We start from the raw sequence: 11,182 nt of genomic DNA on the forward strand, positions 1-11,182 counted from the left end.
TTACATTGAAACGAACTCAGTGTATGTAAATGTTGTTTCTGTCTGCAAAGAACATGGTCCTGTTCATCAATATATGTAGTGCACACTGGTGCACCATGCCACAAGCCTGATTGACAATTCTAAATTTTGCTATATTTGCTATATCATCCTGAGAACCCTCCTGACTATTCACACCAAAGAGAATTCCTTTCTTTTTCATATATAAAAATTTAAGATTTAATTTAACTGTGGTGTCAATTTCCTGTCTTGAGAATTAAATCTCTTCCGAGAGCCTTAATACAGTTGAGTTAGATTTTCTCAGTTTCAAATAATCCTATTCAGGAAATTTTAAACTAAACTCCTTACACTGCATTAATTTCTTTCTTAACAGTTCTAAACTACTTCCCTTTCTCAGGAACAACTGCTTTACGCATCGAGCTTCAGGCAAGACTTCTGAAAAGCTTTTTTTTCCCAAGCTGTGGCTGTTTCCCAAGTCTTCTACCTGAAAGCTTAATACACTACACTGTTTACTTTGTTCACCCATAAATGCTCCGATGAAGACCATAAGAAATAGGAACAGGAGTAGGCCATTCAGCCCCTTGAGCCTGTTCCACTATTCAATAGATTCATGCTAATCTGACATTACCCACATCCACTTTCCTGCATTTTTCCTGTAACCTTTGAATCCCCAATTGATCAAGAATCTATTCCAGCCTTAAATATAACTCTGCCTCACATCTGTCAGTGGCATGGAGTTCCAAAGACACACGACTCTCTGAGAGAAACAATTCCTCCTCATCTCAGCCTTAAGTTGCTGCCCCTTTATTCTGAGACTATGCCCTCTGAAGACAAGCCCTATTACTCTCTAAGAAGTCTCTGTTTCATATGTATTGCATTTTGAAATATATAATTGCCACAGAAATGCAAGTTAAGCATGAAATCCCTTCAGGCATATCGACTAAAACCCATGTGGCACTAGCTCAAATCCAAAATGTAAAACAAATTCTTTTACAGTATGAATAAGTCATACCTTACACCATACTTCTCCCCAAAATACAATGAAAATGCATCTTTAAGGAGCATTTTCATTATTCATCAGAAATTATCCTTATACTATTATTATGTCACACTAACACTGGAAACATGTTGTCATTAAACATACAGTGAATTATGGAGTAATCTTTTATTAGTTCACGACTACCACATGTCTCAGTGTTCTTCACGTGCTCCCAACACAACATTCAGTGCAACATCTTTTTTTCCAGGCCCACAAATGATTTTTAAATTAGTCAGTTGGAGAATTAAGCATCACCAACACAAGTCTAAGTTGTTGTTGCCTTATCTTTCTAAGAAAATCAATGGACTGTAGTCCATATAAATTACAGTTTCTTCCATGTTGTTGGTAATGTAATTCTCAAAATTATATAGAGACTTCACTCAATATCTCTTTTTCAACTGTAGGATATGTTTGCTGACATGTAGTCAGTTTCTTTGAAAAATAGCTGGTAGTCTAAGCAACACCCATCTTGCTCTCTTGCCAATAAAACAGTCCTCATACCAAGTCACTTGAATCAGCCACTTTGCGTGGTTTTGCATAATTCAACTCAGCTAAAGCCAAACATGGTTGTCAACTGAGCTTTCAAATTTTCAAAGATATTTTGATACTTTTGCACCTATTCAAATTTTCTGCCTTTCTTAAACACACATGTTGACTTTGCTGAAATTCAGAACAAACCCACAATAGAATCCATTCATATGAACATAATGCAAAATTGCATGTTTTGTTCTGGCTGCTACTTGGCCTTAACCCATGGTTGACCCAAATAAGCCACTTTTAACTTTGCAAATTCACTTTCAGCCAAATTTATAATCAAATTGTTTTTTTTTTGCTAATCAAACAGTTCAGTCAAATGGTATAAATGTTCTTTGGTTTTTAAAATGATGATTTTGCTGTGCAGGCATGCCAAAAGTAGGTCAAATCCTCCACAATGACAGCATTGACAATGTTATCACATGATGTTTGCACGCACTGCAATGCCAGAAATTCAAAATTACTATTTGCACCTTTCCCTCAGTTTTGGTGGAATTCTTGTCAGGCAAGGCAGACATCTTTGGGCCTAGCCAACCTATAAGCTCAAACTGAGCTTCAAGATCGCACCAAAGTATATTCCAGCTCTTCACTTGGCCTGCCTAGTGTGCTAAACCACTTTCTCTAAAGGTGTCATCTTTAAACTGCAAAATTTCGGAGTTGTGATCAAGGACTTCAACCACTGTTCTATCACAAATAAGTTCACCCTTCAATTGCCCATGATCACATGTACCAGCTGAGTATTATAAATCATTGTTGAAGCAATCTGCCAATTTTCCTGGTTGGTGAGGCTATTGGTGCAAGTCGGGTTTGATAATGTGGGTCTTCTTTGGATGAGGATATAAATTGAATGCTGCTACCACTGGCTGAAAATTTGCTGAAGTTCTGTCTACGTGTTCCTGGTTAAAGATGTTATTGGCAATGGGGCCCACTGCGTGCAGCAAGTACTGATATGGAGCTGTTAATGTATCAAAGGCAGACCTGAGGTGAGTCTATACCTGTGGAAATGTGTCAACTACAACTCCCATACATGTACATACGTCACTCGTTTAACAGGCTGAGGAAGGAGTAGAGACTGCTCAGCTGGAGCAGATGGACTGTCACTTGGGAGTATACCTCACTTTAAGTGAGCTTTCAACTACATCAACTTATTCTGAGGGAGCCATCAATCACAATATACATGAAATCTTCAAAAGATCTTCTTATTTCATTGTTGTTCAGTTTTGCCTTGTGGTTCTTCATACTCTTTTGAGTAAAAAGCATCACGACCTTAGACTTGTGCCTCCATTGCTGCCACTATGTTTGATTATGTTGTAGTTTGTGTTCTTCAGGTATTAATAGACTAGGCCGTTTAGTAACAATTAAGCTAGGTTTATTGTGATGCAGTACAAGAGGCTAAGGCCATGAAACAGCATGCTTCAGGGCTGTACAGGTGTCTACCTTCTCATCAAAGCATTAAGACATGAGATCACAGTGATATTCAGCTTTCTTTAGAGGTTTGTTGACATAATCATCAAACTCTACTGACTACAATGTTGTGTTTAAGTACGATTACACGTAGTGAATCAGGAAAAGAAAAAAAATCACAACCATTTCTGGTCCCAATGATTTCTACATATAGAGGACGTTGTGGTGGCGTTGTGGTAGCATTCCTAGCTCTGAGTTCAAATCCCCCTTCAGGATTTGTTGGCCATGGAAGGTGTGTTTATAATGTGGTCAAACAATATGACAGTGGTAAGAGTGAGAGATTCTCTTGGTCAGCTTCTGTATGTGAAATGGTATTCCTTAGGCTGCAGCCTCTGATGGCGGGGTCATGATCTGTTCCATGAAAATCTAACTATGGAAACAGATATTAGCATCTTTTTTATTCATTCATGGGATGTGGGCAACATTGGCTAGGCCAGCATTTATTGCCCATCCCTAATTGCCCAGAGGGCAGTTAAGAGTCAACCATATTGCAGTGGGTCTGGAGTCACATGTAGGCCAGACCAGGTAAGGATGGCAGTTTCCTTCCCTAAAGGACACTAGTGAACCGGATGGGTTTTTCCTGACAATCAATTCCTGTCATCATTAGACTCTTAATTCCAGATTTTTAATGAATTCAAATTCTACCATCTGCCATGGCGGGATTCAAACCTGGGTCACCAGTCTAGCGATAATACCATCACCTCCCCAATCATTATGTGAGAGGAGAAGAATGTTTAAGTAAAAACCATATCTATAATGTTTCTATGTTATCAGCCTTCAAGCAAAAATACGAAATAAATAACACTAATTCAATAGAAACAGCATTGACATGATTAACTTCTAATTTTAAAGCTTTTATAAAGGTTAGTGGTAGTTTTGGGGGCACAGCACTGGACAAGTGTTAAACTCTTCGGTGTCAGTTGTAACCATGGTTGAAAAAAAGATGAAGTAAGTCAGGAATTAGTGGCTTGCTGAAGTTTAATTTGGATTTTCTAAGTCTTTGAGTTGTTGAAGGAAAGAATTTCTGAAGAATGTGAACAATGACAATTTATATTTACATAGTACATTAATGTAAGGAAAATCTTGAAGTCTATTATAAAACAACGTATGACAGCAAGATGCACAAGAATATAATAGTACAGAGAACCAAACACTTAATAAAAGATGGAGGTTTTAAGGAAGGTTTTAAAGAGACAAGCGACGAAAGAGGTATACAGAGGAAATTCCAGGACTTGGCGCTGAGACAACATGAAGCAGTTAAAAATAGGGATTTACAGGAGACCAGAATTAAAGTTTAGATATCTTGGAGGGTTGTCAGGCTAGAGGAGATTACAGTGACACAGAGGACCACAACACAGAAGGAATTGAATTTAGAATTATGGCATTGCTTGGCTGGGAGCCAATGTTAGTCAACCACAGGGATGAAGAATGAATGAGACCCAGAGTGAGTTAAGAAACAGACTGTAAAGTTTTAGATGCCCTCATGTTTATGGAGGGTGAGATTTAAGAGATCAGTTAAGAGATTCAAGTGCAAATCATAGTGCTACAGTGCTGGGAAAATATTGAATAATTGGCAGGAACCCTCTTCCATTCAAGTGATAAATGCTCTTTTACTGCATGAAGGCTTGCAGGAAGATTTAAGTACCAGCAGGGAGAGCTGTCTTCACACATCTGATAGATTCAACCATGTGCTATAGAGTGATACACCAAACATCCCTCAAAGGCAAAGTTTTTTAGTTTGACCTGGAACACATTAAGCACAGCAATGGCAAAAAGAATCAATTCAAGACAAATTATTTCTATCTAGGATTGTGTTTCACCTGTACAAAATAGCAGTGTGTTCAACACGAAGGCTTTATTGAAATGAAGCTTAAAGTGTGAGCGTGCAGTGTGTTTGCCTCATGGTAAAGGAAACATGATTACAGCAGACCAGTGCAGACAATTGTACATGATTGCATTTCAATCCAAACATCCCCTTTTAATACAAAAAAATAGAAAAAAAGAACACACATTATCACATCCAATTTTAGTTAACCAATTTTCTAACTTAATACACTACTGTTCTCATGACATGGCAGTTTATTATTTCTGTCAGTCTCTGGGTGTATATTGTACACAGGTCTTAAACCATGCTGGTCTCTTCACAGTATGCCTGTACGCTGTTCTCAGCTGTTCATCTGGGTGATGTTGTTTCCCCCAACATAAATGATGAAGCCACCCTGCAATAGGATATACGTGAGGCAGGACTTAGAGAAACCCTATTGCAACAAGGTCAAACAGTTACATTCACATTGAACACAAATAGAAAGACGTTAGAGCCAGATTAGGAAAGAGTGCCTGGCTATTGTCTTCGCCTGTGAATGTTTTCAGCAACACCTGATTAAAAGTGATGTGCGAAACAAGCCAGGTTGAGGTGAGAACAAAAACAAAGTTGCTGGAGAAGCTCAGCAGGTCCGGCAGCATCTGTGAAGGGAAAAACAGAGTTAACGTTTCGGGTCCGATGACCCTTCCTCAGAACACGTGAGAACAACTGTTTTCCAACAGGAGTCAGGCTTGCCATCCAACTAAGGATAGAGGGTGGACTCTCAGAGCTGGAAGGGCCAATTTGAAACTATCCTGGAAGAAAACAACCAGTAAAACTGGTGAAAGGTAGATACTAGTCTGACTCATCTTGTTTACTTCAAAAGGGAGGACCTGTACAACCAAAACATTCATTTATAAGTATTCCTGTTTTATTAAGTCCTGTTTTCCCCTTCTGGGATCCAGAGTAAAAGGAGCCGCAGCCTGCAGTGGAGGGTCAGGAACAGAAACACCTTCTCTTTCCAACCTTTTTAAACTTCAACTTCAAAATGTTTTCATATCCTGGTCACTGTTATGGGTGGTGGGGAGGGGAAGGCTTGTGGAGTATGAGGGTCAAGGAAATGCTTTATAAAGTACCCTTTGGCTGTTCACAGGCAGTAGGACTTCTTGGTCCTGCTTGGGCTATTGCAGGAGACCCCCTCCATGCAGTTAACCTGGTCCCAGCTACCTGTGGGAACCTGGAGGCTGAGTATCTCGATGCCAATGTTTGGAATTTGTAAACTGTTTTGGATGTTTACCTCTATAAAAGTGCACAGCTAAACGCCACTCCAGTCACTTGTGGCAGTTCAGTCTTGGCCACTAACCTTCTCATCATATCCCTGGGTGCGAGGTGTGTCTTCAAGAAGAATTTCAAAAGAGAAGGTGAAAATCTTGGAATCAGACAGGATGGAAAGGATGTCCCATAGATTTCTTTCTATATGGTCAAAGCATAGCTCTGGATTTAACCAAAAAAAATCCTAAAGTCACTCAATATTTTGAGTTAATTTTTTTTTTGTTTCAGCATTAAAGTCCTTTTTTTCCATAATTTAACAGCTTGGGCTGAAACTCTGAATTTTTGTTGAATTTTCACTTAAAGGACACACAACAAAATGAACCTTTTGTAATCATGGATTTCTGCTCAAAGGACTCTCTGACAGCTTCAACCACATGGTACATGAATATTAACCTCCGCACTGGGTTATTCCTTCTTACTCATCAAATTGAGGGATGTTCTTGCTCAAGGCTAAAACATTTTCCTATTTCACATCCTACTTTTGGCATTAAATATTTCCAGATCAACCACCAAACCTGTTAGATGCAGAAATAAGAGATAGTAGGAACTGCAGATGCTGGAGAATCCGAGACAACAAGGTGCAGGGCTGGATGAACACAGCAGGCCAAGCAGCATCATAGGAGCAGAGAGGCTACCGAGACAACAAGGTGCAGGGCTGAAATAAGGTCCTTCCACACTGTCATAGCAAGTAATCCCAGGGCAGGTACAGCATGGAGTAAATGTGAAAATAAGCTCCCTCTGTACTGCATCACAACACAATTAGGTAAAGCATGGATAAGATACAGAAATATTCTCCTCGCTACATGGAGTTATCATTGTTCGCAGGGCAGGTATGGCATGGGTTAAGGCAAAATAAAATTGCCTCTATACTGTGTTATCATTACTCCCAGGTCAGGTAGAGAATGGGTTAGATACAAAGTAGCTCTCCTTCTATGCTCTGTAATCATTACACCCAGATCAGGTACAGCATGGGTCAGATACAGAGTAACTCTCTCTCTATACTGTGTATTCATTACTCCCAGGTCAGGTACAGCATAGATGAAAGCTCCCTATGCACTGGGAGAGTGCAGGAGTCCCACATGATGACTCCTGCAGCCACTACTGTTGGGATGAGGCTGTTGTGCATGTTGCTTGTTTTCTGTCCCTACAGAGGTCACCCTAATGTATGTTCTGGTACTATTACTCCTTTTGTAAACCATCTGTGCTTCTCTGTCTAGTTTTCCCTGTGTGCTCCTATTCAAGAAGCACCCTTCATTCCTTCTCTCTTTGTCTTCATCCTGCCAGCCACCCTTATATCGTCCAGTTTGAACATCTTACCACCTCTTGTCACATGCCCAATCCAATTCATTTGCCTTTTTCTGACATCAATCAAAATAATCTGTTCCAGTATCACTTCCAGCTGATTACTTTTCTTATTTGATCTTTCCTATCCAGCCATCTTGTTTTTTACATGTGTCTCCAAATGTAAATCTCAAAGCTACCTAGAAGTCTGACCTCCTCTTTTCCTCAGTGTTCAGTAATACATTCATCAAAATTTTCATTCATGTTTTCTTTAATTTTCTATTCTGTTATCTTGTCAGTATCCTATCCAGTTCCTATTAAATTGTAATCCTAGCTGTCACCTTATTGTCACATCTGCCATCCTGCCTGATACTTAAATAGCCTCAGCTGATCTAAACTTCTCCCCATGTATTGAATGTTCACTTTTTCACTGTTTCCTTAATATTTTCATTACTGTGTTCCTGAATGTATTGAACTTCATTCCATGAGACATTATCTACAATTGTCACCCATTCATGGCCCTTGCAACTACAACTTTGCAATCAGTCCATCCAACATTGCTCACTCCTTCCTCTCCCTGATTATATATTTGCTTTCTTTTCTCTCTGCATACATACAGCTGAGAAATAGCATCTGTGTCAGTTGTCACACTTCTGTTTGTCTATTCACCCAGTTCTGAATCTCCACATTGCCACCATTACTCCTAAAATTTGTTCCACATGTAAAAACTGTATTAGGTGTCTCTTCTATGCACACTGATGCAGGAAGGTGGTGGCAAAATGTTAATGGCATTGGACTAGTAATTCTAAAAGCTCAGAATAATACTGTAGGGACTATAGGGATGGTGGTAGTGCGGTGTAATGTCACTGGAATAGTGATGTTGTTGGGGCCAAAAAACATAAATGGACAACATGAGAAGGTCTGGCAAAATCTGTGGAGAGAAAGCAGAGTTAACATTTCTGGTCCAATGACTGTTCTATAAAACACAAACGAAAACGTGTTCAGTTTCTGGTCAATGGTAACCCCCAGACTGTTGACAGTGGAGGATTCAATGATGGTAGTGCCATTGAATGTCAAGGGGAGATGGTTAGATTCTCTCTCATTGGAGATGATCATCGCCTGGCACATGCGTGAATGTTACTTACCACTCGTCAATTCAAACTTGAACATTGTCCAGGTTTTGCTGCATTTGGACATGGACTGCTTCAGTATCTGAGTAGACACAGATGGTGCTGAACTTTTTGAAGTCATCAGTGAACATCTCCATTTCTGACATTATGATAGAGGGAACATCATTAATGAAGCAGATCAGTTATCTCAGTTCCAGAACACCTCTGCAGAAATTCCTCAAGCTAGTGTGCTTGGCCCAACTACCTTCAGTTGCTTCATCAGCCACTTTCCCTCCACTCATGTACTCTGTGCCAATTTGTACATGGCTCAGGCAATAATCTTTAACATTTACTTTTCAATTCAGTACCTAGCTCCTCATAGATTCTAAGCAGAACCTCTTTCCTAGTTCTAACAATGCCAAACCTGACTAAGTGGTGTAGCTAGATCAGTTAACCTCACTGATTCAAGGAATAGATTTTATGGTTGCGGCCACTCTTGTTTCTAATATAGCTGAAATGATAAATTATTTTTCATGTGCTGCTAAAAGGGTTTTTTACACATTAAGAATCAATAGCTGCAAAAAAAGGCTTGATTCAATGCATCCTAACTTAATTTTAAAGATGGCTTTACTGATGAAATCAGAGTGAACATAACTTTATTCATCACCAGATCTGTTATAAAATCACAAAAAGACAAAAAAAATTTCAGTTCAATATGCAAATCTCTTGTGAGTTTTTTATTCACAGTGGACACATGCTGTTGTCCATTAAATTAATATGGCTCTTTTTGAGTGTGCTTACATATAAGTCATGTAAATTGATGAGTGAATCCTGAATATTCATATATTGGAGACACACAAAAAAATTAAACACACAAAAAAAATCCAAAAATAATAAATCAAAGTATTTTTATATATATAGATAAATAGATTCAACACATGTTTTATTTGTTCTATTTGCAGATTGTGCACTCTATCCGAGACACTTTGCAATTTGCATTGTTTCTGATTTACAAAGTCCAAATTTCTGTCTTGTATCTGTCAATAGTTCATATTTTAAGCAATTTCTTTTAAAAGGCTTTTCTTTTTGCCAACCCAGGCCTGATCCAACAAATCACTGCACGCAAGTATCACTTGGTATGTCACTAATTTATCAAAATATTTTTCTGTACCACATTCTGTGTGACATTTTCTGAACAGCACCCCAATTATTACAATAACAACAAAATTAATCTTTATACCCTCCCTTTAAACTAATAAAATATCTCAACATTTTACAGAAAACAAACTAAAGTATTTTTGAAGGAATGAAGATTCTTTTCCAATAAATACTGTTTGAAGAATGTTTTAACTGTCATCATTTATTTTTCTCAGTGAGGAAATTTTAAAAAGAATTTCTAAACACAGATGTAAGTAAATGGTTGGTAACAGCATAACTAAACATACACATACCCTCTAGTTTACTGTAAGCAATAATGTGAGGGATTTTTTATTACACATAAAGAGTTGGCTGAGCATATTAAGACAATCTTGGACTTTAGATAATTGGGAACAGTTTAAGCTTTATTTCCTTGGCTTCTAAGTTGCATTCCACTCTGCAGTTGTGTTACATCCTGTAACAGACTGTCAACCATCTGTTAGTCTGTGTACGTTCAATCAGTGAGATTTCAGTTTATTGCTTCGATGAGTCAGTATATTAGTCTCGACGGCACAGGTGGCATTCCATTAAATAATGTATCATTTGAATTCTTTCATTTGTTTATTTTCAAACTGACTCTTATTGGGCCACAGATGAGTTTTGCTTCCATGAAGTACATTGTTTGCCTTTCATGTTCCATTGACCAGGTTTTTTTTGCCCTTGGCGCTTCTCTCTGTTCAATGGGGACAGAGAGTTCTTTAGCATGAAGCTGGCAATCGTCAGTTTCTTAATTCACTTATATAAATTACACCAGGATCCATTTGTTTAACCAATTTGAAAGTATTTTTAAAAGTTAAGACACTCTTGCAGCATAGAAATAAGCCATTCAACCCAACAGATCCATGCTAATATTTGTTCTCCACTCAAGGTTTTTCCTATCCTTCTTCACCAAGCGCCATTAATGGGGAAGATGATAGCCTAATGGTATTATCGCTAGGCTGTTAATCCAGTGATCCAGGTATTTGCTGGGGGCCTGGGCTCAAATTTGCCATGGTAGATGTTGAAATTTGAGTTCAACAAAAAAAATTTGGAATTAAGAGTATAATGATGACCTTTGTCAATTATTGAACCTATCTGGTTCACCAATACTCTTTAGGGAAGGAAAATGCCATCCTTACCTGGTCTGACCGACGTGTGACTCCAGACCCACAGCAATGTGGCTGACTTTTAACTGCCCTCTGGACAATTAGGGATGCACAATAAATTCTGGCCCAGACAGCGATGTCCACATCCTGTGAATAAATAAAAAAAAGTCTCACAAAGTGCTTATCTAGCTTCCCGTTAAATAAACACAGGAACAAAAACAAAGTTGTTGGAAAAGCTCAGCAGGTCCGGCAGCTTCTGTGAAGGAAAAAACAGAGTTAACGTTTCGGGTACAGTGACCCTTCCCCAGTCACCAGACCCCAAACGTTAACTCTGTTTTTTCCT

Source organism: Rhincodon typus, chromosome 29 (assembly GCF_021869965.1).
Source record: "Rhincodon typus isolate 14 chromosome 29, sRhiTyp1.1, whole genome shotgun sequence".
In the NCBI taxonomy this organism is placed as follows: domain Eukaryota; kingdom Metazoa; phylum Chordata; class Chondrichthyes; order Orectolobiformes; family Rhincodontidae; genus Rhincodon; species Rhincodon typus.